A 26192-nucleotide genomic window follows, 5' to 3' on the forward strand; every position below is an offset into this window, starting at 1 on the left:
AAAACAAGTCCGATACCTCTCCTAATCAACTTAAGGTTGGCGATACAATCTTACTAGATGTCATTGATCCTCACATTAACACTACCACACCAAATGAGGAAATCCCTCTTATGGTACTCAATATTTTCCAATTCGGTACGGTTGAGGTGAGTCATCCCAAGTTCGACACTTTTAAGGTAAACAACACCCGATTAAAACCCTATTTTGATGAGATTGATAGCAGGAATGAGGAGTATAAACTCTTTGAACCACCCTGACCATTCATCAGAGAGGTAAGTTGAGCTTAGACTATAAATAAGCGCTTCTCGGGAGGCAACCCGAGTACTAACATATTTTGATTTCTTTATTTCTAACACTTTGAATTATTAACTTTATCTTTGAAATTGAAAATTTTCTCAGCACACATGGCCAGACACACGGGCGTGCCTAAGGCCGTGGCCAAGCAGGGGAAGAAACACGATCGTGTGATACAGTCGTGTGGAAGCAGGACATGATTTTCCCAAAACACAGGATGAGATAAATCTCCACGGCTGTGCGACATCGCCGTGGGTGAACTTGATAGGTGAACATGGGCGTGGGAAAAAAACCCACGGGCGTGCCAGGGACAAGGCTCGATTCTGTTTCTTCGACAAGGGCATCCGACACGCCCATGCCGTTCAGCCGTGGACAACAATACAGGGGCGTGGTACCTTAACATGGGTGGGGGAAAAGCAAACACAGCTAGGCACGGCCGTGCCATATGGCCGTGTACCACACACGCCCAAGAAACACGGGCGTGGGATAGTAGCCAATCACGAACTAAAATTGCAAAATTCGAAACACACGGGCTCAACCTCATAAGGACAAGGGAGTGGCCCTAGGCCGTGTGGCCCTCCCCTATATAAGCAAATCACTATTCAATTTCCTCTTCCTTTCCAAAGCCCTAGCCGAAATCTCCTCTTCTCCACTCCCTGATCCCTATTCTCAGCCGCCACCACTTTCTCGTCCAGTTCATGTGGCAGCTTCATATGCTAACATCTCTGAGCACCTCACCCGATTCGAGCTTTAGTGTTTTCAACAATTTGACAAAATTGATGCTACTCTATAGTAGAGTTGTCAGCACATTCCCATCTCATCTCCAGTCCCACCTCATGAATCATCCAGCGATGAAGATGTTTAGAAATATTTATTTATTATTTTCTGTTTTTACGTATTATTGAAACTATTTCTATTATTTTTATTAGATTTTAGAATTTTATTTTTATTCTTTATTTCGGTTATTTCCTTTCGAATCCTTATATTTCCTAATATTTCCTAAAAAGTTCCTGATTTTATAATAGTTATATAGAACTCTTAAGCTCATCATCACATAGGAACTACAACTCCACCGGAGAAGGTTCTCCACGACTTCCATGTCCTGCTCGACCATGACCATAGCTACCAGTAGATATAATATTCTTTTGGTGCAGGACTTATGGCCTAATGAACCTCTACGACTGCCGGAGTATCCTCCTCCACTCTCAAACCGATCACTCTCCAAAACTCTAAGTTCGAGGAATTCATCATACAGGAAGTTTCACTTCTCTCCCTATCTTATTTTTATTCTCTAACATCTATCTTTGTACATTGAGGGAAATGTACATCTTAAGTGTGGGGGGGGTATTTCTTTCACTATTAGAAAAAAAATCCCTGAATAATCACCTTGTTCTCATGAAAAACTCTCATATCATATTTAGGATAAATTTTAATTGATTTATGATTTTGATTGATATATCTTGAATTAAAACATAGGGATTTATGCATTGGTTATTTAAACTTTAAGACATTAGAGAATCAAGCATGATAAGTTGATTTTTAAGAAATTAAAATCATAGGTTGTTTCCCCAAGTCTAGGCTTTGAATTAGAATTCACAAGTCTAAACATCAAAAAGCCATAATTTTTGTGAGATTTTTGAGCCTTTTGAGCATCTATTCATCCTTTCATGCTCACTTTTATTATTGCTTTAAGTGTGTCAATATTGAACTGTGATTCAAGAACTTGCTTAATTATGCATGTCGAGATCACACCATTTGATTTGATATATCAAAATGATTAAGGCACTTAGGATTAACCCACTCATGCCATGAAAAGCCTACCTCCACGATTAACCCCTAGTAAACCTCCTTGAGCCTAACAAGCCATTCCTTGTATTACCCTTAATATTTACTATTAACCCTTTATTGTTGAAATCCCCCAAATTAATTTGATCCCTATTTTTGTCGAGATCTGAGTTGGAAAAGTTTCTTAGCTATGTTTTTCTTCTTTATTTAACTTGTTCCTAAAAAAAAAAAAAAACTATGTATACATATTAGTAATTTCATATTCTGAGAAGAAGCTCTGTTGTACGCAAGTGAAGGTTAACTCTTTTTCTAGTTAGGAAATTTTTCAATTCAATCTCGATTCTAACCCTTTCTTTCAGCTTGTGACCCCACCCCCTAACCAAACCACATTACAATCCTCTAAAGACCTTTTGATTGATGTATCATCTTAAATCATAGTGGTGGAGATTTGATTTTCATGCAAGCCTATGGTAATGACTTTTCATTATTAACTATTGAGTGTTTCATTTATTGTCCTTAAACACCTCGAGTGATTTGAGTGAATCTCTAGTGAGGATGTGAAACTCTGTGATATTCTAAATCAAAGGTAATTACTTAGATGAGGGGAGACACCCATGTTTGCATGAATAAAATACTCAACTTGGAATGTTTGAACCTTTTATGTTCTTTCAGTTAAATTCTCAATGTACGATTACCTATGGATTAATTTGAGATATTATTGATAGAAATTATAAGTTGAGAAGGATTTATTCTGACTATGAGTTGAGAATTTTGCTTGAGGACAAGTAAATACTTAAGTGTGGGAGTATTTGATAAACCGTAAATTATACATATTTTTACCCCATGTTTAATGCATTTTATAGATGATTTCTCATTAGAATTGGTGAATTTGATGCTCCTAATGCTTTAATTTCATGTTTTGTACTCAGGAGAGCACCAGGAGTCAAAAGGAGCAAAAAATGAGCCAAAAGGGGACAAAAGAGACCTGTACAGGCCAATTTTGGGCCAAACCCAATTACCAAAGCCCCTTAACCAATACAAAACAGCCCAATATCTAACCCAAACCCAAATGGCCCACTACAACCCATTCCAACCTAATACCCACCCTATTTCATCAGCCCAACATCATCAAACAGCCCACCTAAACCAAGCCCACTAAGCCTAACCCATTAGCTAACCCTAGCCCCACTTGCGTCGACAAAGACCGAACCCCACCAAGACGCCCACCTTGGCCACCACGCCCATACCGTCGACACTCCCACCACCAACACCGCCACCACCCCGCAATCGACAAGCACACGCAAACAATAAATTAATATTTGTGGAAGGGTTATAAAAACCCGAAGAAAAGAATGTAAAGGACCCCTTTTTTTGCAGTTCAAAAAAATCAGAAAAATAAAGAAAGCATTCGAAAAATCTTGATAAAAAACCAAACTTTAGCATTCAAATACAGAAGGATACCCCTGAGGTATAAAGAGCAGAAGAGTAAATCGCAAATCGGAGAGTCAGACACCAAATAAAACCTAAACTGAAGGCCCAAGGTGATTTACACTATTTCATTCGCATTTTGAACCTATTCTCTTAAATCTATCAACACATCTAATAAAATATATATATATAAAAGAAGAAATAAAAAAAAAGGGAAAATTTTACCTCTTTTGAATCCGCCATAGTGCACGGTGGCCGGCCCGCTCTCGATGGGGCTCGGTGACCGTCCGTGACCGACCGATGACCGCCCGTGACCGAGCCTTCTCTTCTCCCCTCTCCTTTCTCCCTCTCCCTTTCTCTCCTTTTTTTTCTCTTCTCCTCCCAAATGATTTTTTGTCAAATTAGGGCCTTATATAGCCCATCAAAACTACGTCGTTTTGGGGTTGCGATTAGCCCCAAAACGATGTCGTTTGAACTGACCAACCGTCGACCCGACCCGCTAGAGGATCCGCGTGTTTTCGTTTGAATGGTATATTTGCGCATTAGATCCTTCCGCATTTTCAATGTTTTAAATCAGGTTTATTTTTGTTTATAATCTGGCCCTAAAATTTAATCTGACTTGCAATATACTCCCAGTTGATGCGTTGCGTTTTGATAGATCGGGAATATTACTGATTCAGTCCCCCATGTTTCGCGTGTTGCAATACGGCCCGTGGCTTATTTTTATTTTAGATTTGGCCCCAAAACTTGATTTTAATCCAATTTTGGTCCTTTTTCGTTTGTCTTTAATTCTTATTTAAATTTTCTTGTATTTTCATATTATTATTATTATTATTATTATTATTATTATTATTATTATTATTATTATAATATTTTTATTATATGCATATACATATATGTATTTAGGTTTAGTATTTTAGCTACTTTGTTTTAATATTTAAATGTTATGCTCGCTTTTATATATTTTAATAATATATTATTATTATCTTTATTACAATAGAGTATATTTTTATTTATGTGTATAGATTTATATATATAGCCTTTTGTGTCACATTGTTGTTCTTCGTATTTTAATGCCATTATTATTATGGTTGTTAATGTAGTGAATGTGTTGTTGTATGTATACATCTTTATATCGTCATCGTTATTATCATCAACCGTAGTAAATGTTTTGTTATATACGTATATATGTTATATATTATGTATATTATCACTTTTATTATACATATTACGTACATATTAGATATCGTATTATTCGGTATTATATCATATATGCACATATCTTTAATATATATATATATGTATATATATATATATATAAGTATATATTTATGTAATACTAGTATTATTACTAATATTAATATGTCTTTTATACATACCGCAATTATATGTATATATATTATGAACACATATTAATATTATTATGTAAGTCTTTTCATCCCTATTTTTACGTATATATTCGAAATGTCACCTTCACATATGTATATTCAATGTTTTTTCATTATTATTGTCATATTTAATCTTGCATGCACGGTTATTGTTTTAATATTTTTGTTATGTTTGTCATTTGCTTTATATGTATACCTAGTCCTTTCATTTGTTTATTTATTTCGTATTCACTTTGTCTTACGTTCTAAAAAAAAAAAATCACGTTCTTGTTTCTAAATTAATTTCTATAATCAAGGGCAACATATCGGTTTAATACCAAGTCGACGGTCCCACTGCTATGTTGAGTGGAATTTGTCGGTTCGTGTTTAATCGGTATACCCTTCTAAAAAAAACGAGAGAAATCAAAAATTGAAAGTTTTCATCTTTTGAGGCGGATCACGGTTGAATACGACTTTGAACTCATATTTTTGAAAATCAAGACAACACTTGTTTAGGAGATACCAATTTTTGGGCGTCGCGATGGTGCTAATACCTTCCTCGCGCGTAAATGACTCCCGAACCTTAATTTTTTCTCTGGATTTCAACGTGGACTTAAACTCATTTCTTTCCGTTCCAAAAATAATTTTATAAGGTGTCCGATCACACCTATAAAAAGATCGGTGGCGACTCCCTTTTATTTCAAAATCGAACTTCAGTTTCCAAAAATTTTTACTAGATCGCCACAATTAGCGACCGAGAGTCAAACTTTTACGTCGCTACAGCTGGCGACTCCACTGGGGACATAGCCTTGCGAGTCGAGTCGAATCAAACACGTTTTGTCAAAATTTTCAAATTTCTTTGTTCAAAGTAAATATTTGGTCGTGATCCGAAAATCTCGTTTTCAAAATTCATGCATTTGTATCATGTCGTAAATGTTTCTTCTAACTTGCTTATTTGGTTGTTTTTTAGTTTTCGATTTTTATGGTTTTAATTTTGGTTTGGTTTAAGTAAAAGCGTAAAGGTTCATGAGTTTTCCCACACACCATGCACTTGCATTTTCGCATAACATGAGCTCTTTACGGGCCCCGTCCGTTTAAGTGAAAGTAAACCTTCACGCCTTCGTGAGTTAACTCGTCCCTCCGCATGAGCTAGTGAATACTTTGGGTTACATATGACTTATGCTTTCGTGAGTTAACTTGTCCCTCCGCATAGGCATAAGTAAATGTAATCCTCGAATTGAACTCGTGAGCTGTGATGGGTTATGACCGAGGCTTTGTGCTAATCTTAGCGAGATGATAGTACGAGCAATTCGAAGTACTGTCTAGAACCGAGACTACATATAATGAACCATCTGAGCTATCCAATTAGAGCCATGCCGAACCTCGTCCACTTATAGTCACCAAAATAAGTACAGGGAAAATACTTTTCATTTACACTATTTATGCAAAATAATTGGATCGGGTAGTTTAGTTTATTTTTCAAATTATATTTGTTGTGTTTACTAACCAAGTTTGTTTGTTTTATTTTCATCATGCATCATAGGCATCATATTAGGAAGGTGTTGATTAAAGGTTGGTTGCCAAAAGCGGGTTTCGATGGAGGAGTCAATTACACAAATCACCGAGAAGAATGCCGTGGTTGGGATGGTCTCTAAAAACTCAAAGGGACAAGGGGATAGTCTTGTGGAAAGGTGTTACGCCAATTTGCTCGAACAAATAGCTGCGAATGTTCGCCAAAATAACCTCGAAGATTTGGTTCAAATTTGGAATCGAGTGGGGTTCGGACACTAGAGACATTTTCACCGAGAGGTATGGAGATATAGCTCACTGATCACCATCCGTAGAGCGAACAGTTGATTCAAGCCATGGTTCGGTTACGGGACCCGACTTATCGGTGTTTCACCTTCAATCAAGAAGATATGACTCCAACCATAGAAGAGTATCTTTGCTTTACTCCGCATCGACAATGTACAATTCGCAAAATATATGTGAAGGAGCCTAAGCCGATGACCTTCAAGAAAAAGTTAGTGAGGCCGCAGACATGACCGATGCATGGGCTGAAAAAGCAGATGAAGAAGAAGAACGAAACCATTTGCATTCCATGGTCCTCCCTACGATATTTGACTCGAACCATCCCGACATCTTTGAAAAGGGTAAATCTATTCGCTTTGGCCATTTATGGTGCGGTTATTTTCCCAAAGGTTCTCGGACATCTCGAAGTGGCGATAGTTGATTTCTTGAAAGGTTAAAACAAGGAATCAACCTGTCCCAACCATCCTAGCCGAGACCTTGGTCCACGAGTAGTTGTCGAAGAAAAGGGAGGGCGATTTATCGGATCTTGTGATTGCTCAATGTTTGGATTTTGAGTCACTTACGGAAGGTAGAGCGCACTCCATTCCATATGTTTTCTAAAACATTCTCCCGCTAGAAGCTTACCTCAAGAAAGAATGGCGAAGGAAGTCACCGAGCAACATTGGGTATCGGTCTTTGAGAATCTTGCACGAGGATATAACATGGAGAGCACCACGGATCCGTCCTTGATCTTGCTATACAAATGTGGAAGCCAAGACTGGGTACCTTTACTTGGGTTATGGGAGGAGTCGGATATGCTCGCTATTGGTCCAAAGGCAATTTTCTTGCGACAATTCCTCCCAGAAGCGGAGGATTAGCGATTCGAGTTCGCTTTCACGGTGAAGGATATATGAAGAGAGTCCGAGAGACAACGCAAAGTCTTGGAAGGAAATTCATTTCATGGAATTAGCCTTGTATGCCGATACCCTTACCCAAGATTACGACGCATGGAGGAAGCAACGGGTAAATAGTCGACAAATCTCGTCAACAAACCACCCCATCCGAATCCTTTCTCGAAGGAAACGCCGTCGAGCTAGAAATGGCAAGACAAGAATTGAGCGAAAAGGCCAAGATGTCTCGGGACCTTAGTGCCCTTCAAGAAGAAAACTATCAACTGAGGATCGAAGTTCAGGTTGAAAGATCCAGAACTGAAAAAATACAAAGAGAAGCCGAGATTGTGAGAAACGACTTAAGGGACCTTCATTTGGAAAACAAGAAATTAAGAAACACTATAAAGAATAACGGGTTGGGCAAGCCGACAGCAGAATGGAAGGAAGAAATTGGCAATATCAAGGGAGGAATGGAGTTTTGGAAGGGAAAAGCAAAGAAAGAGGAGGAAAAGGCTGCGCGCGCTTTGATAGAGTTAAGAAGGAAGAACGTCGAGTATGAAATAGCATTGCAGAATTGGCAAAAAGTCGGTCGAACATCAAGAATTAAAAGGAAAACACGAGATCTAGAAAATATCTCGCAATCTCATCAACAACAACTAGATAGCCTCTGAAGGCTCTAGAAGAAAAGAGTGAGCAAGACGATAGGGACATTCACGCGTATGAAGGATCTCTCAAAGAAAGAGAAATGCAACTCGACTTCTTGATCAATGAAATTCATAAGCGACTATGCAAATTGTTCAATTATCGATGAAGCCAAGTTCTCGATTACCAATTCCCTCCGAGCCAAAGATCGAACATATCAGAGTTTTTAGAGCAAGTAAAGAAACAAGGCAATGTGGCTAGGAAATTTGTGTAACCGTTGAAAAATGGAAACTTTGTGTAATAGGCTATGTTGATCAATGAAATGCCTAAATATGGGGCTACCTTGAAATTAACACCAATTTTTTGCATTCCTTGCATAATTAACATACTAACATTTTGACATTCGTACATTCATTCATGCATTCATCCATACATTGCATATCCCATACTCGATCATTGAAGACAAAATATATAATTCGCATTGTAATACCACAAGAATGGAACCACGTCATCGGTATAAAACGCAGCGACAAGCTAGAGTGATGGAAGTGAATTCAATGAGAGAATTGAAAGGATGGAAAGGACTCAAAAAGAATTACAAGAGCAACGGCCAAATCACAACAAGAGGCGAGAGACCTAATGATGAGATCTCGAGAGGAATCACTCGAGCAAAGAGATCAAATGGCCAAAATGATGGAGATGATGTCGCTCTAGTTAAAGGGAAAGGACCCATGCGGAGCCCTGACATTGAAGAATCTCGATCAAGAATTCACCACGATCAGGATCCACTCTATCCCCCAGGATTCACTCCACCATTCGCATATACAACACAAAGAGGGTGCACCCAAGGGGAACCCACTGGCTTGGAACATCGACCCATGCCACCTGCTCCACCCACTAATTTGGGGCAAGGAATATTCGCGTCAAGCCCAGGGGATAGTCCTGCTGATCCACTAGTTCCAGACCTGGATGACCCAGCAGAGGTAGCCAAGTTGAAATCGGATAACCATGACGCAAAATATAGGAGTCTAGAGGAAAGACTCAAAGCGATAGAAGGCACTAAAGTCTTCTCCGCACTAGGTGCCAAAGAACTCAGTCTGGTACCCGATCTGATTTTGCCCCCAAAGTTTAAAGTACCTGATTTTGAGAAGTATGATGGGATAAGATGTCCAAAGGCGCATTTGGTCATGTTTTGTCGAAAAATGACTGGTTATGTGAACGAGGATAAACTACTCATACATTGCTTCCAAGATAGTCTAACAGGGTCAGCTCTCCGGTGGTACAATCAACTTAGTAGAGAAAAGATTCGATCCTGGAAAGACTTGGCATCGACATTTTGCGATCGGTACAAGCATGTATCGGAGATGGTGCGGACCGTATGACCTTGCAAATGATGGAGAAGAAACCAGCGAATCCTTTAGACAATATGCAAAGATGGAGAGATATCTCGGCCCAAGTGGAGCCTCCATCGACTAAGGCGAGATAACGATCCTTTTCATCAATACTCAAAGCACCGTTCTATGACAAGTTGGTGGGAAGTGCTACGAAGGATTTTTCGGATATCGTAATATCTGGTGAACTCATAGAGAATGCCGTCAAGAGCGGCGAATGGAAGGATCGAAGGCTCAAGAAAAGCAACACCGTAAGGAAGAAAGAGCGAAGCCCACATGGTGGGGCCCGGGAGTCATTACGTCCCCAATTTGTATTCTAACCAACCCCGACCTCGAAATTATCCACCCCAATTTCCATTACCCTCCTCAAACACCTTACTACCAAGCATCACATCCGTCCTACCAGATACGCCATGAATAACCAAAGGCCCGTCACCGCATTTCCACAAAACACTCGCCCACTCAAAGCCAACCCGAAATGAACCAAGACCAACAAGGCCTAATCACGAGACGACAATTCACCCCTATTCTCTGTATCATATGGGGAACTGTACCCAAAACTTCGGAGAAACAATTGATATCTCCCCATTACATGGCCCCTTAAACCTCCATACCCAAAATGGTACGATCCAAATGCTAGTTGCGCATACCATGCGGGGATCCGAGGGCATTCTCACGAGAATTGTCTTGCTTTCAAAAGGAGAGTTCAAGGGCTCATCGACACGGGCATTTTGCGATTCGATGGTCTGGCGAGAAGACCAGAATCCATTCCCAAACCACACGAAGGGAATGTGAGCCAGAGGAGAGGAGGATAAACAACAAAATAGAAGATGGGTTTCAAGTACGAACACCTCTGCAGAGAATCTGGGAGATACTAAGTGAGAAAGGGTTGCTCTGTCATTTTAACGGAGTATCCAAAGGAGAAGATGCAAAGGTCACGCTTTTGCAAGCTCCATGGTATTGGGGAGCATAACATTCAGTCTGTAAGGAGTTGAAGTTCTTGCAAAGTATGATGGACAATAAGGAGATTGGGATCTTTTGTAAAGCCAAAGAGGCCGACAGTGGAGAAATATGTGCCTCTGACAATCAATCATCAGGTTTTCCATATAGCGCCGACCAATCGTTAATAATCTATTATGACGCGAAGAAGGAGCCGGTGAAACCAAAATGATAATTGAAGTACCATCTCCTTTCCTTATAAGGACAATAAAACAAGACTGTGGAAATACGATGTCAACATCGTTACACGAAGGTGAAAAGCTTGAAGCCACAATCGAAGACATTGGGGAAGTAGGTCATTTTACCCATGAGTGGACGGTGTTATTCTAAAGAAGTTGAACCGATAAAGAAAAGTAGCGACTTGAAACAAAAAGGAAAGCGGTGATGCACGAAGTCGAGGTCGAGCAAGAAATTCCACCGTGCAAGAAACTAAAAACACGTGAATGAGGAAGAAGCTCAAGAATTCTTGAAATTTATTAAGCACAATGAGTATAGTGTGGTGGAACAATTGAGCAAGCGACCAGCACGAATCTCGTTCTATCTCTCTTGTTAAATTGAGCCACATCGAATGCTTTATTGAAGGTGTTAAATCAAGCTTACGTGGCCAACAACATATCTGTCGAAAAGCTTGATAGATGGGTAAACAATCGAATGCGGACAATTTCATCTCTTTTAGTGATGATGAGATACCGCCAAATGGTAGAGGCTCGGTGAAAGCGCCGCATATCACGACTCATTGCAAGGGCTACATAATACCGAACGTACTCATCGATAATGGGTCAGCATTAAACGTCATGCCATTGGCCACGCTTTCCGAATCCGATGGATTTGTCCTACGTAGGCCCTGTCATTCCATGGTAAGGGCATTCGACGGACGAGGCGCGAAGTCATGGGAAAGATCGAAATTCCTTTGGAAGTGGGCCTTACATCTATGAGGTCGAGTTCCAAGTCATGGACATTACACCCTCTTATAATTGCCTTTTGGGAAGACCTTGGATCCATTCATTGGGCGATCCCATCATCCCTCCATCAAAAGGTGAAATTTATCATGGATGGTGTTTGGTCACAATCGAGGGTGAAGAAGACATTGTCGCATCTATCTCGCTGATCGCCATACCGGAAGTAAGCAAGGACGCAGTGGAATGTTCCTTTCGATCCCTCGAATTCGTCAATGCCACTTTCATCGCTGAAGGAAACAAAATTTCGATGCCAAAACTGTCGAAAAATACCAGAATGGGTGTCAAGTTGACTGTAGGAAGAGGAGCTCGTGCGAGAAGAGGTTTAGGGAGACATCTACAAGGAATAGTTAGGGCTTTAAAGCCAGTGTACCACAAGGCCCGATACGGTTTGGGGTTCCAGCCTGACATGCGTCAAAGAAGAAGACAGTGGAAGAAGGATCAAGAGAGAAGAATTGCAAGAACTTTAGGCCGAGAACCAGAATGGGAACCGATAGAGTACCCTCATTTGTCAAAAACATTTACATCTGCGGGAATGTTGTACCCTGGACAAGATGATCTACGAAACATGCTGGGGTTAATTGAAAGGGGTTTTCAGAATGTCAGTATAAGTGTCATCGACAAAGAAGCTGGTGCAAGTAAAGATGTCTCGAGGATACGCCTTTGCCCTCCTGGTTTTATGTTGAACAATTGGACTACTGAGGAGCTTCTTGTAGTTTATAAGTCTTCAGAGTAATGCTAAACATTAACCTTCTATTGTGTCCTTAGATATAATAGAATTCTTTTGTAAGAGCTTTCATTCGCTCTTTATCATTTAAATGAATATCGATGAAGATGCATTTTGTCACGATTTTTCGCGTTATCACTAATTTCATGATCATTTTCTCATTTCATAGCCTATCTTTACATTTGCCTCATTACCATGACATAACATTTTGTTTGTTGTTTCCAATACTTGGATGTCCCCCTATAGCTTCCTTTTCCATTTCAACTTTCAGGTGCTCAGATATTGACGACATGAATAAGCCCGTTACGAATCTTGAAATCGATTTTGAGAAGGCTATTTGCTTAGGAGAATTTGAAGCCGAAGAAAATGCTGAAGATTATGTCTCGTCTCCTGAATTGTTAAGAATGGTGGAGCAAGAGGATAAACAGATTCTGCCTCATGAAGAATCTGTGGAAACGATAATTTTGGGCAAGAGAGGAAACAAGAAGTGAAGATTGGGACTTCTATTTCAGAGAGTACCAAGCATAGTTTGATCACTTTACTCATGAATACAAAGATGTTTTCGCATGGTCATACCAGGACATGCGGGGCTAGATGAAGATTTAGTGGTCCATAAGCTCCCATTAAAGCGAATGCAAGCCCATCCGGCCAAAAATTAAGACGGATGAGACCGAAATCTTTGTTGAAGATAAAGAGGAAGTCAAAAGCGGTTTGGCGGCTTCCTACAATCCTCCAAATATCCGAATGGGTGGCTAACATAGTCCGGTACCAAAGAAAGATGGAAAAGTACGAATGTGCGTGGATTACATGACTGAATCGAGCAAGCCCAAAAGATAATTTTCCCTTGCCACATATTGACACGTTGGTGGACAACACAGCAAAACATTCATTGTTTTCTTTCATGGACGGGTTCTCGGGGTATAATCAGATCAAGATGGCCCCTGAGGATATGGAGAAAACTACCTTCATAACAATGTGGGGAACGTTTTGGTACAAGGTGATGCCATTCGGGTTAAAGAATGCTGGGGCAACATATCAGAGGGCTATGGTAACGTTATTCCATGACATGATGCACAAAGAAATAGAGGTCTACGTCAATGACATGATTGCTAAATCCCGAGGGGAAGAAGAGCAAGTTGTTTGAGAGGCTGAGAAAGTTTCAGCTAAAGCTTAATCCAGCCAAATGTACATTCGGGGCTACCTCGGGAAAGTTGCTAGGCTTCATTGTCAGTAAAAGAGGTATTGAGGTTGATCCGGATAAAATAAAAGCCATCCAAGAATTACCACCTCGGCGCACGCAAAAGGAAGTTAGAGGATTTTAGGAGATTAAACTACATTGCCGATTTATCGCTCAACTTACCAACCAATGCGACCCAATCTTTGGCTTCTTGAAAACATAACCCGGAGAATGGAACGAGGAATGCCGGTGGCCTTTGATAAGATAAAACAATATTTGTCTAGTCCTCCGATTGCTAGTACCGCCAACCCCGGAAGACCTTTGATATTGTATTTGTTGTGTTCGAAAGTTCAATGGGTTGCATCTTTGGGGCAACACGACGAGTCGGAAAGAAAGAAAAAGTGATCTACTACCTCGGCAAAAGTTCACCGATTATGAGGCAAAGTATTAGATCCATTGAGAAATATTGTTATGCCTTGGTTTGGGTAGCTCGGAGACTTAGACAATACATGTTGTACTATACGATATGGTTGATTTCAAAGCTGGACCCGATAAAATACATGATGGAATCGCCGGCACTATCAGGAAGAATGGCGCGATGGCAGATTCTCCTCTCAGAATATGACATTGCCTATGTAAGTCAGAAGTCGATAAAAGGAAGCGCAATAGCTGATTTTCTAGCAACTCGAACAACAGAAGAATATGAGCCTTTAAGATTCGATTTCCCAGACGAAGACTTAATGTGCATCTCAGAAATAGAATCCGAGTTATCAAAAGAGAGGTCATGGAAGATGTGCTTTGATGGTGCGTCGAATGCGTTAGGGCATGGAATTGGAGTAATCTGGTATCACCGACGGGAATCATTATCCTTTCACCGCAAGATTGAACTTCTTACGTACCAATAATATCGCGAGAATATGAGGCTGTATCATGGGGCTTCGTGCAGCTATCGAACGAAACATCGAGATCTTGGAGGTGTATGGAGACTCAGCCCTAGTGATTTACCAAATTCGTGGAGAGTGGGAAGTGAGGGACCCAAAATTGATTAAGTACAGCAATTTAGTGGCTGGATTAATCAAGGAATTCAAAGAAATAACTTTTCATTACTTCCCACGAGAAGAGAACCAACTGGCGGATGCCTTGGCCACTTTGGCTTCAATGTTCAAAGCAAGTAAAGAAGCGAAATAATGCCCCTCAAAATGAGCATATCGAGGTCCCCGCACCTTTGTTGTAGCATTGAGAAAGAGGCGACAGACGACCATGGTTCTCGATATCTTAGAATATATCAAGAATCAAAGCTATCCCAAACAAGCAAATGAGAACGACAAAAGAACAATCGGAAGAATGGCGAGGATTCGTTCTTGATGGGGATATCCTATATAAAAGGGAAAGGATCAAATACTTTTGAGATGCGTGGATGATGTCGAAGCGGAAAGATACTTGAAGATGTCCATGAAGGAATCATGGGACACATGCCAATGGTTTCGAGTATGGCTAGAAAGATTATGAGACTTCGGTTACTCTTGGTTGACGATGGAAAGCGGCGTATTAGTTTTGCCAGAAAATGCCACAAATGTCAAATCTATAGCGATAAAATTCATGTAGCCCCTTCGCCCCTTCACGTCATGACTTCTCCGTGGCCTTTTTCTATGTGGGGCATGGATGTTATAGGGCCAATTTCTCCAAAAGCATCGAATGGACATCGATTCATTTTTGTGGTTATCGATTACTTCACAAAATGGATAGAAGCTGCTTCGTTTGCTAATGTGACGAAGACTGCAGTTTGCAAGTTTTTGAAAAAGGAAATCATTTGCCGGTATGGTTTGCCTGAAAGAATTATTTCAGATAATGCCACAAATCTGAACAATAAGATGATGAAAGAAATGTGCGAGCAATTCAAAATAAAACATCATAATTCCTCGCCCTATCGCCTAAAGATGAACAGAAATTTGTTGAGGCGACTAACAAGAACATCAAGAGGATCATTGGGAAAATGGTCGAGACATATAAAGATTGGCACGAGAAACTTCCATTTGCTTTGTTTGCATATCGTACATCTGTCTGTAACGCTCACGGAGCAACTCCTTTCTCTCTAGTCTATGGAATGGAAGCTGTGCTACCCATCGAGGTTGAGATCCCCTCTCTGCGAGTATTGATGGAATCAGAGTTAGAAGAAGCAGAATGGATTCGATCTAGATATGATCAGTTGAACCTCATTGAAGAAAAACGTCTAAAGGCAATTTGTCACGGGCAAATGTACCAAAAGAGAATGATCGCAGCCCATGACAAGAAGGTACGACCAAGAGAATTCCACGAAGGAGAACTCGTGCTGAGAAAAATTCTCCCAATACAAAAAGATCTGCGAGGGAAATGGGCACCAAACTGGGAAGGACCGACGTCAGTAAAAAGGCATTCTCAGGAGGAGCTTTGATCCTTACCGAGATGGATGGGAAAGAGTTGTCGAATCCAGTGAACTCAGATGTAGTGAAGAAATATTATGCTTGAGATGAAAACTCGAAAAGGACATCTAAAAAAAAAAAAAAAAAAGAGGAGGAAGGGATCAGAGCGAAAACCCGAAAAGGGCGCTTTGGTTAAACATAAAAGATTAGAATGAAAACCCAAGAGGGCGTTCTAATGAAGCAAATATTAAACACAAGGCAAGGCGTTCTAAACTGTCACGACAAGCGGTGAGACTACGATTTGAAGCATCTCTAAAAGCTCGAAATCTTCTACGCAATGAGCCATACTCTAAAAGATTCTTGATTGAGGAGCGTGAAGTGTTCATGTGTCGAATATCTAAAGCATTTGTATTCATTGAATACGATCTTTTCTTTGCACATTTGTACTATCATTAGTTAACTTTCTTTGTTTGCCACATTTGAAATAAAGGAATATGAGATATCCTTTTGTCCTGCTGACCATTTTCATGCATATCATTATGTGTTTATTTACATGATAAATGGTGAAATGACATGCTCTAAACAAAAGAAATGTTAAGCATTACCGGATGAAAATTTAATAAGCGCAAGAGCCTCAAAGTAGGAACAAAGTTCAATTGGGGACAAAAGAGTGACACACGAGAAGCGTCGATTACCGTGAAGCTTGAAGACATGTACATGGCAAAGAGTGAAGTAATGAATGCGCACCATCACAAGAATCGAGATGAAAAAGACATCGACAAACATACTTAAAGACCTTTGCATAATCATGTAGGCATAAAGGTATTTAAGACAAACATGTGCATCATGCATGGCATATCTACAGTACTCAATGAGCAAGAAATGCGGAATGAGAGTCACATTGAATCAAAGGAAAAGACACTTGAATTCTACCAAATGACGAGTTTTGATATTTTTGATGTTCAATTTACATCCTCCAAATTTGTTTTTCCAAAATCAACTCATATCGCGAGAAGTGAGTTGAGCCTCGAGAACACTGTTGAGGTATTTTCAATTTCTACTTTTTAATTCATGTTTTCCAAGAAAATCAGCTCATATTGCGAGAGGTGAGTTGAGCCTCAAGACACATTGAGGTAATTTCAATTTATGTTTCAAAAATCAACTCATATTATGAGAAGTGAGTTGAGCCTCGAGAACTGTTGAGGTATTTTCAATTCGCCTTTTAATTCATGTTTTCCAAGAAAATCAGCTCATATTGCGAGAGGTGAGTTGAGCCTCAAGACACGTTGAGGTAATTTCAATTTATGTTTCAAAAATCAACTCATATTGCGAGAAGTGAGTTGAGCCTCAGGGCACGCTGAGGTATTCTCAATTTTTGCTTTTTAATTCATGTTTTCCAAGAAAATCAGCTCATATTGCGAGAGGTGAGTTGAGCCTCAAGACACGTTAAGGTAATTTCAATTTATGTTTCAAAAATCAACTCATATTGCGAGAAGTGAGTTGAACCTTGCGGCACGCTAAGGTATTTTCAAATTCTATCTTAAAGAGTCAATTCATATTACGAGAGGTGAGCTGAGTCTTTTAATTTCTATTTTCAATTTCTGTCTTTTTTGTTTTTTTTTCAAAGATCAACTCACATTGCGAGAGGTGAGTTGAGCCTTTAATTTTCGTTTTTCGAAATCTACTTTTCAAATTATTAACTCATATTGCGAGAGGTGAGTTGAGCCTTTTAATTTCTACGTTTCAAAAATCAACCCATATTGCGAGAAATGAGTTGAGCCTCAGTTCACTTGATGAGGTATTTTCAACTTTTGTTTTTGATGTCCATTTTAAAGAGTCAATTAATATTGCGGAAATGAGTTGAACACAAGATCACACGCCAAGCAAAGACTAAAGATTGAAGCGATGGGAAACACGATTTGGATACCTTGAAGTTGCGATGAACGATCGAGGATATCGAGATCTTGCCTCTCTAAAGTTACTGAGAGAAGACCACAAATCGCATCTCAACCAAAAGCAAGAGAAGAGCGGATCGAAGCGTAGATCTTATCATACGGAGCTACAAGTGAAGCGGATCGAAGCCCCAAAATCTCATACAAGTGAAGTTACATTAGAGAAGATCGAAGTCGCAAGGCATATGTCGGAAGATACGATGGATTGAACCAAAGCTACAAGATACGATTGGATTGGAAGGAGATTATCAAGGAAGTCAAGACCCAGCAAGACCGGGCAAAATTGGCCTTTCATTATGTCTTTGCTCCATTCCCGTTACACGACAATGAGCAAAGAGGGGCAGCTGTACAGGCCAATTTTGGGCCAAACCCAATTACCCAAGCCCCTTAACCAATACAAAACAGCCCAATATCTAACCCAAACCCGAATGGCCCACTACAACCCATTCCAACCTAATACCCACCCTATTTCATCAGCCCAACATCATCAAACAGCCCACCTAAACCAAGCCCACTAAGCCTAACCCATTAGCTAACCCTAGCCCCCACTTGCGTCTGACCAGCACCGAACCCCACCAGCACGCCCCACCTTGGCCACCACGCCCCATACCGTCTGACACTCCCACCACCAACACCGGCCACCACCCCCTGCAATCAGACAAGCACACGCAAACAATAAATTAATATTTGTGGAAGGGTTATAAAAACCCGAAGAAAAGAATGTAAAGGACCCCTTTTTGGCAGTTCAAAAAATCAGAAAAATAAAGAAAGCATTCGAAAAATCTTGATAAAAAAACCAAACTTTAGCATTCAAATACAGAAGGATACCCCTGAGGTATAAAGAGCAGAAGAGTAAATCGCAAATCGGAGAGTCAGACACCAAATAAAACCTAAACTGAAGGCCCAAGGTGATTTACACTATTTCATTCGCATTTTGAACCTATTCTCTTAAATCTATCAACACATCTAATAAAATATATATATATAAAAGAAGAAATAAAAAAAGGAAAATTTTACCTCTTTTCGGAAATCCGGCCACCGTGCACGGTGGCCGGCGCCGGTGCCGACGGGGCTCCGGTGACCGTCCGGCGACCGGCCGATGACCGGCCCGTGACCGGAGCCTTCTCTTCTCCCCCTCTCCTTTCTCCCCTCTCCCTTTCTCTCCTTTTTTTTTTCTCTCTTCTCCTCCCAAATGATTTTTTTTGTCAAATTAGGGCCTTATATAGCCCATCAAAACTACGTCGTTTTGGGGGCTGCGCATTAGCCCCAAAACGACGTCGTTTTGAACCTGACCCGAACCGTCTGACCCGACCCGCTAGAGGATCCGCGTGTTTTCGTTTGAATGGTATATTTGCGCATTAGATCCTTCCGCATTTTCAATGTTTTAAATCAGGTTTATTTTTGTTTATAATCTGGCCCTAAAATTTAATCTGACTTGCAATATACTCCCAGTTGATGCGTTGCGTTTTGATAGAACGGGAATATTACTGATTCAGTCCCCCATGTTTCGCGCGTGTTGCAATACGGCCCCGTGGCTTATTTTTATTTTAGATTTGGCCCCAGAACTTCGATTTTAATCCAATTTTGGTCCTTTTTTCGTTTGTCTTTAATTCTTATTTAAATTTTCTTGTATTTTCATATTATTATTATTATTATTATTATTATTATTATTATTATTATTATAATATTATTATTATATGCATATACATATATGTATTTAGGTTTAGTATTTTAGCTACTTTGTTTTAATATTTAAATGTTATGCTCGCTTTTATATATTTTAATAATATATTATTATTATCTTTATTACAATAGAGTATATTTTTATTTATGTGTATAGATTTATATATATAGCCTTTTGTGTCACATTGTTGTTCTTCGTATTTTAATGCCATTATTATTATGGTTGTTAATGTAGTGAATGTGTTGTTGTATGTATACATCTTTATATCGTCATCGTTATTATCATCAACCGTAGTAAATGTTTTGTTATATACGTATATATGTTATATATTATGTATATTATCACTTTTATTATACATATTACGTACATATTAGATATCGTATTATTCAGTATTATATCATATATGCACATATCTTTAATATATATATATATATGTATATATATATATATAAGTATATATTTATGTAATACTAGTATTATTACTAATATTAATATGTCTTTTATACATACCATAATTATATGTATATATATTATGAACACATATTAATATTATTATGTAAGTCTTTTTCATCCCTATTTTTACGTATATATTGAAATGTCACCTTCACATATGTATATTCAATGTTTTTTCATTATTATTGTCATATTTAATCTTGCATGCACGGTTATTGTTTTAATAATTTTGTTATGTTTGTCATTTGCTTTATATGTATACCTAGTCCTTTCATTTGTTTATTTATTTCGTATTCACTTTGTCTTACGTTCTAAAAAAAAAAAAATCACGTTCTTGTTTCTAAATTAATTTCTATAATCAAGGGCAACATATCGGTTTAATACCAAGTCGACGGTCCCCTTTGCTATGTTGAGTGGAATTTGTCGGTTCGTGTTTAATCGGTATACCCTTCTAAAAAAACGAGAGAAATCAAAAATTGAAAGTTTTCATCTTTTGAGGCGGATCACGGTTGAATCGACTTTGAACTCATATTTTGAAAATCAAGACAACACTTGTTTAGGAGATACCAATTTTTGGGCGTCGCGAGGTGCTAATACCTTCCTCTCGCGTAAATGACTCGAACCTTAATTTTTCTCTGGATTTCAACGTGGACTTAAACTCATTTCTTTCCGTTCCAAAATAATTTTATAAGGTGTCCGATCACACCTATAAAAAGATCGGTGGCGACTCCCTTTTATTTCAAAATCGAACTTCAGTTTCCAAAAATTTTTACTAGATCGCCACAATTAGCGACCGAGAGTCAAACTTTTACGTCGCTACAAGACCAAATCAAGAAGATGACACGGCTTAAGCCTCGCCACATGGGTAGCTCACACGCTCATGTCTTTCGAGGGTGTCGACCAAGGCTTTCATGAGTCACACGGCCTGGCCATTGACCCACACAGCCGTGTGTAATTTAACAGATCGAACACGGCCTAGCAATCATGTCATACGGGCGTGTCCCTGCTGAGGCCAAGCTAAGTCCAATTTGAAAAAGGTCACTTTGGAGGGTTTCTAGGCATTCCAAAGCCTATAAATACGCACTACAGGAGAAGAAAAAGGGAGACAGAGAAGAGGGGTAAGGAATTACCCCAAGGAAGCCGATTGATCCATCTCAGAAGTCAGATTCATCATCAAGACTGAAGATCTCTCCTCAATTCCTCTTCAGGAGTTTTGGGTTTTCTTTATGTTTTATATTCTTTATTCTTCTGAGATGTTTTCTTATTTAGTTATGAACTAAATCCCCTAAATACCTAAGGGAAATGAAACCTAAGATGAATATTGTTATTATTTTCTGAATCGTATGATAAATATTTAAGTTGTTCTTAATTATGTGCTCTTAATTCTTGTTTTGATATCCCAGGATACTAATTCAAGACACGCTCTTATTTAGAGGAGGAAGAGACCCAGTTTAAAAGTACATTTTCCATAATTAAGCGGAGTTGATTGGGCACCTAGTAATAGGTTGACAAGATTTTGCCAGATTAAGGTGAAACTTAATAAGGGGATCCATAGATCGAGTTAATGCAACCCTAGAATGTTAATTAGAGAAAAGTATCGGTTATTCAATCTAGGGAATAGACGTTATTAGTCTTGAATAAGGATAATAACATAACTTATGGTTCTCTACAGAGCAAGTTGAATGAATAAATCGTCCGATTCGGAGCCATAATAACAAGTAAAGTCTAGGTGGATTTTTCCTTAGGTATTGTCTCAAGTCAATCGATTTTCCCAAGAGCAATTCCCCAATTCTTTTCTCTGTGCGCTCTTAGTTTAAATAATTAGTTAATTAAAACAAACCCCTTTTATTTTTAGGCTAGATAATAAAAAGATAGTTATTACTAGTACTTTTTGTTCCCTTGGGTACGATATCCCAGTCTTGCCATTTCTATACTATTGTTCGAGAGGTGCACTTTCCTTTTCGTCGTGATAATAGTTAGTCTAGGTTTGATCTTCATTATAAATATTTATTACTTGTTATGAATCACGCGATCATAGAACAACAAAATCAACTGGGAATATAAATTTGTCAATTTTAACGAGTACATCTTCAATAATACCCCTAAGAAATCTGATTGTTTTATCAGCTAACTGAATACTAATCCTAGTTTGTTTGGGTTTCCCAAGACCTAGTTGCTTAAACATTTTGTAAGGCATGACATTGATACTAGCCCCTAAATCAGCCAAAGTATTATTAACATCTAAGCTACCAATTAAACAAAGAATCGTAAAACTTCCTGGATATTTTAATTTGTTGGGCTGAGCAAACCGCATTTAGCTCCACATGCGACGCCTCATCTAACTTCCACTTATTTGTTAAAAGCTCCTTTAAGAATTTGACTGCTTTTGGCATCTGCGAAAGAGCTTCAATAAACGGTAAGTTAATATGTAATTTCTTTAATAATTTAAGGAATTTACTGAATTCTTCGTCTGTGCGGTCTTTCCTTGTCGCATTGGGGTATGACACACGAGGTTTGTACTCTTTACTTACCGGTGGTTGTTCACTGTGGCCTACCTCACCTTTGCTTTTACTTACCACGATTCCTTGCCTTGGTTGTGGTTCAGGTTCTACTAACCCTTCCTTGTCTTGAATGGTAATTGCATTGAGTTGTTCCCTTCGATTAGATTTAGTGTTACTCGGCAGGCTATCTGGTGGTCGTTTAGATATTAATTTGGTGAGCTATCCTATCTGAGTTTCAAGCCCTTGCGTTGACGCTTGTTGATTCTTAAGTGTTGTCTCGGTATTCTAAAAATGAGTTTTTGACACCAAGATGAATTCTGTTAGTATCTCCTCAAGGTTCGACTTTTTCTCTTGTTGGTAGGGTGGTTGTTAGAAGCCTGGAGGTGGTGGTCTTTGTTTCCCTTGGCCTCCGCATGAGAAATTTTGGTGGTTCCTCCAACCTGTGTTGTAAGTGTTACTATAAGGATTATTTTGAGATCGAGGATTATTACCCATCTAATTTAACTGCTCGTTCTCCATGTTGTGGCCATAGGGTGGGTATTCTGAATTGCTTGATCCACCTCCACTTGCTTCGAACTACATTACTGGGTAAACCTGTAAAGAACAAAGAAAACCGTCAATTTTTTTATTCAAAAGTTCTACCTAATTAGAGAGCATGGTGACTGAATCGACATTAAAAATGCCGACTGCTTTGATTGGCTTTGTCCTCATGACTTGCCACTGATAATTATTCAGTGACATCTCTTCTATAAATTCATAAGCATCCTCAGGTGTCTTATTATTGATAGTTCCACCAGCAGCTACGTCAATCATCTATCTAGTCAAAGGATTCAAGCTATTGTGAAACATTTGAACCTGTAGCCAAGTGGCAACCCATGGTGAGGGCATCTTCTCAAAAGGTCCTTGTATCTCTCTCATGCATCATAGAGTGTTTCTAAATCCATCTGCACAAAAGAAGAGATATGATTACGTAATTTAGCTGTTTTAGCCGACGGAAAATATTTTAATAAAAATTTTTCAGTCATTTGTTCCCAAGAAGTGATTGACCCTCGTGGTAACGAGTTCAACCACTATTTAGATTTTTTTCCTTAATGAAAAGGGAAATAACCGAAGATGAATGGCATCATCAGAAATGCCATTGATTTTAAATGTATCGCAAAACTCCAGAAAATTCACCAAGTGAGCGTTGGGATCCTCGTCCTGCAAACCATCAAACAGAACAAATTGATGTATCATTTGAATTATGTTAGGTTTCAGTTCAAAATTATTTGCAGCAATAGTAAGCCTAACTATGCTTGTTTCAGTTCCTATTAAAGAAGGTTTAGCATAATCATACATAGTACGTGAAGTAGGATTCTGATTAGCAGCAATCGCAGGAGGTAGCGGATTTTCCTGGTTTTCATCCATCTCCTTGGTTGTGGTGTGATTATCGTCCTCTTACTCTTCCTCTGTGTATCTTAAGCTTCGCCTTATTTCTCTTTAGTTTCTGCGAACTATGCGATCGATCTCACTATCAAAAAGTAATGGTCTTGACGGGTTTCTTCTGGTCATAAACTAGAAAAACATGTTAGAAGAAAATATAATAAAAGTAAGAAAAGTGAAATTAAACTAAAAAAAGATTGCACTAAAAGTAACTATGGCTAAAGTAATAAAAATCGAATGTTCCTAATATCTTAGCTCCCCAGAAATGGCGCCAAAAACTTGATACGTGATATTAGTGACAGGTTTTAAAAATTTATAATTAATCATTCTTGAAACTAACTATTATCACGATGAAGGCAATTGTACCTATTGAATAGTAGTATAGCTTTAGCAAGACCGGATTGTCGAACCCAAAGGATCCAAGAGTACTAGTAATTACTTTCTTTTTATTATCTAGCCTAAAAATTAAGGGATTTGTTTATCTAAACTAATTAATTAAACTAAGGGTGCACAGAGAGAAACTTGGGGAAAAGCTTTTAGGAAAACTCGATTGATTAAGACAATACCCAAGGAAAAATCCACCTAGACTTCACTTGTAATCTAACTCCGAATCAGACAATTTATTCATTTGACTTGATCCGTAGAAATCCCTAAGTTATATTATTATCTCTCTCAAGACTAAAAACTTCTAACCCTAGGTTAATTAATTAAAATCTCTTTAATTAATTAAAATCTCTTTCTAATTAACACCCTAGTGTTGCATTAACTCGATCTATGGACTCCCTTATTAGGTTTCACCCTAATCTGACAAAATCTTGTCACCCTATCTCTAGGCGTGCAATCAACTCTGCTTAATTACGACAAATTTACTCTTAGAAAGGGACTTTTGCTCCTTTGAATAAGCGCATTAACTTGAATCAATATCCTGAAATATTAAAACAAGAATTAATAACACATAATTAAGAACAAGTCAAATATTTATCATACAATTCATATAATAATAACAAGATCCGTCTTTAGGTTTCATTCCCCTTAGGTATTTAGAAGGTTTAGTTCATAATTATGAAAGAAAATATCTCAAAAGAGTAAAGATAACAAAACATAAAGAAAACCTAAAACTCCTGAAGGAAATTGAAGGGAGATCTTCAGTCTTGATGAACAATCCAGCTTCTAAGATGGATCAATCGGCTTTCTTTGAGTAATTCCTTGCCTCCTACTTCGTGTCCCCTTTTCTAGTGCCTCCTCAGGTGTTTAAATAAGCTTTAGAATGCCTAAGAGCCCTCAAAAGTGGCCTTTTCTGAATAGGACTATACTTGGTCTCGACAGGGACACGCCCGTGTGCGATTGCTTCAGGCCGCGGTCAAGGTTGTTAAATAGGCACGGGCGTGTGATCTACCCGTGTAAGTCGTGCTTCGATTCTATCAAATGGACACAACTGTGTGGACAACCTGTGTGAGGAAGTCCAGGCCGTGTTGATTTCTCATGTTGGTCCATTTTCTCCATTTGCAACCCGTTTCTCGCTCTTTTTATTCTCTTATGCTCACCTAAGTATAAAACATGAAATTAAAGGATTAGGAGCATCAAATTCCCCAAATCTAAGGATAAATCATCCATAAATGTGCTAAGCATGGGATAAAAATATGTATAAATTACAGTTTACCAATGCATTGGCCACATTATGAGAGCCAGTGTAAGACATGTTTGGGATATGAATCAGCCTCGACATATGCAAGCTAGTGTAAGACCTGTCTGGGACTTGGCATTGGCTTGACATGTGTCAGTGTAAGACCTCTCTGGGACATGGCATCGACACCAATAGATAAGGGCTAGTGTAAGACCTATTTGGGACACGGCATCGGCCTTGATATATGAAATTCAGTGTAAGACCTGTCTGGGACATGGCATCGACTTTGATGTGCTAGCGAGTGTAAGACCATGTTTGGGACATGGTGTTGGCATCTTATCCCATGTTTGAGGCTTAGTGATTATCCTGTGGTATTCTAAATTATTCAACGGAAAATTTAAGGTTTAAGTCGAAATGATAGAGCTTATGGATATGTTGTAAGTGGTACAGGTACTTGCATGAAATTGATGAGGTGTGAATTCAATTCATGTGGTATGATTAGTAAGGAATGAATATGAGCATGTTGAGTAACACAGGTATGTACGCCAAGCTCATGAGAAATGATTTCGGTTTATGATGCACAATTGCTGAATATGTAAATAGGTAATTCATGCCTATAAGAATGATTTGTGATGACCTTGTGATTATAGCTCTATATTTAGGATGTATAAATTTTTATCTTTACCAATATGGTGAAAATGAATTAGTAA

The 26192-nt window shown here is 38.8% G+C and overlaps 1 non-coding gene across 1 annotated transcript; it reads left to right on the plus strand.

Moving 5' to 3' along the window:
• The first annotated feature begins 23306 nt into the window (after window positions 1–23306).
• LOC128292250 (small nucleolar RNA R71) lies at window positions 23307–23413 on the plus strand. Its single transcript, XR_008282234.1, has one exon. It is a non-coding gene; the product is annotated as a small nucleolar RNA R71 (small nucleolar RNA).
• Window positions 23414–26192: the final 2779 nt, after the last annotated feature.

Source organism: Gossypium arboreum, chromosome 4, assembly GCF_025698485.1.
Source record: "Gossypium arboreum isolate Shixiya-1 chromosome 4, ASM2569848v2, whole genome shotgun sequence".
Taxonomy (NCBI): Eukaryota; Viridiplantae; Streptophyta; class Magnoliopsida; order Malvales; family Malvaceae; genus Gossypium; species Gossypium arboreum.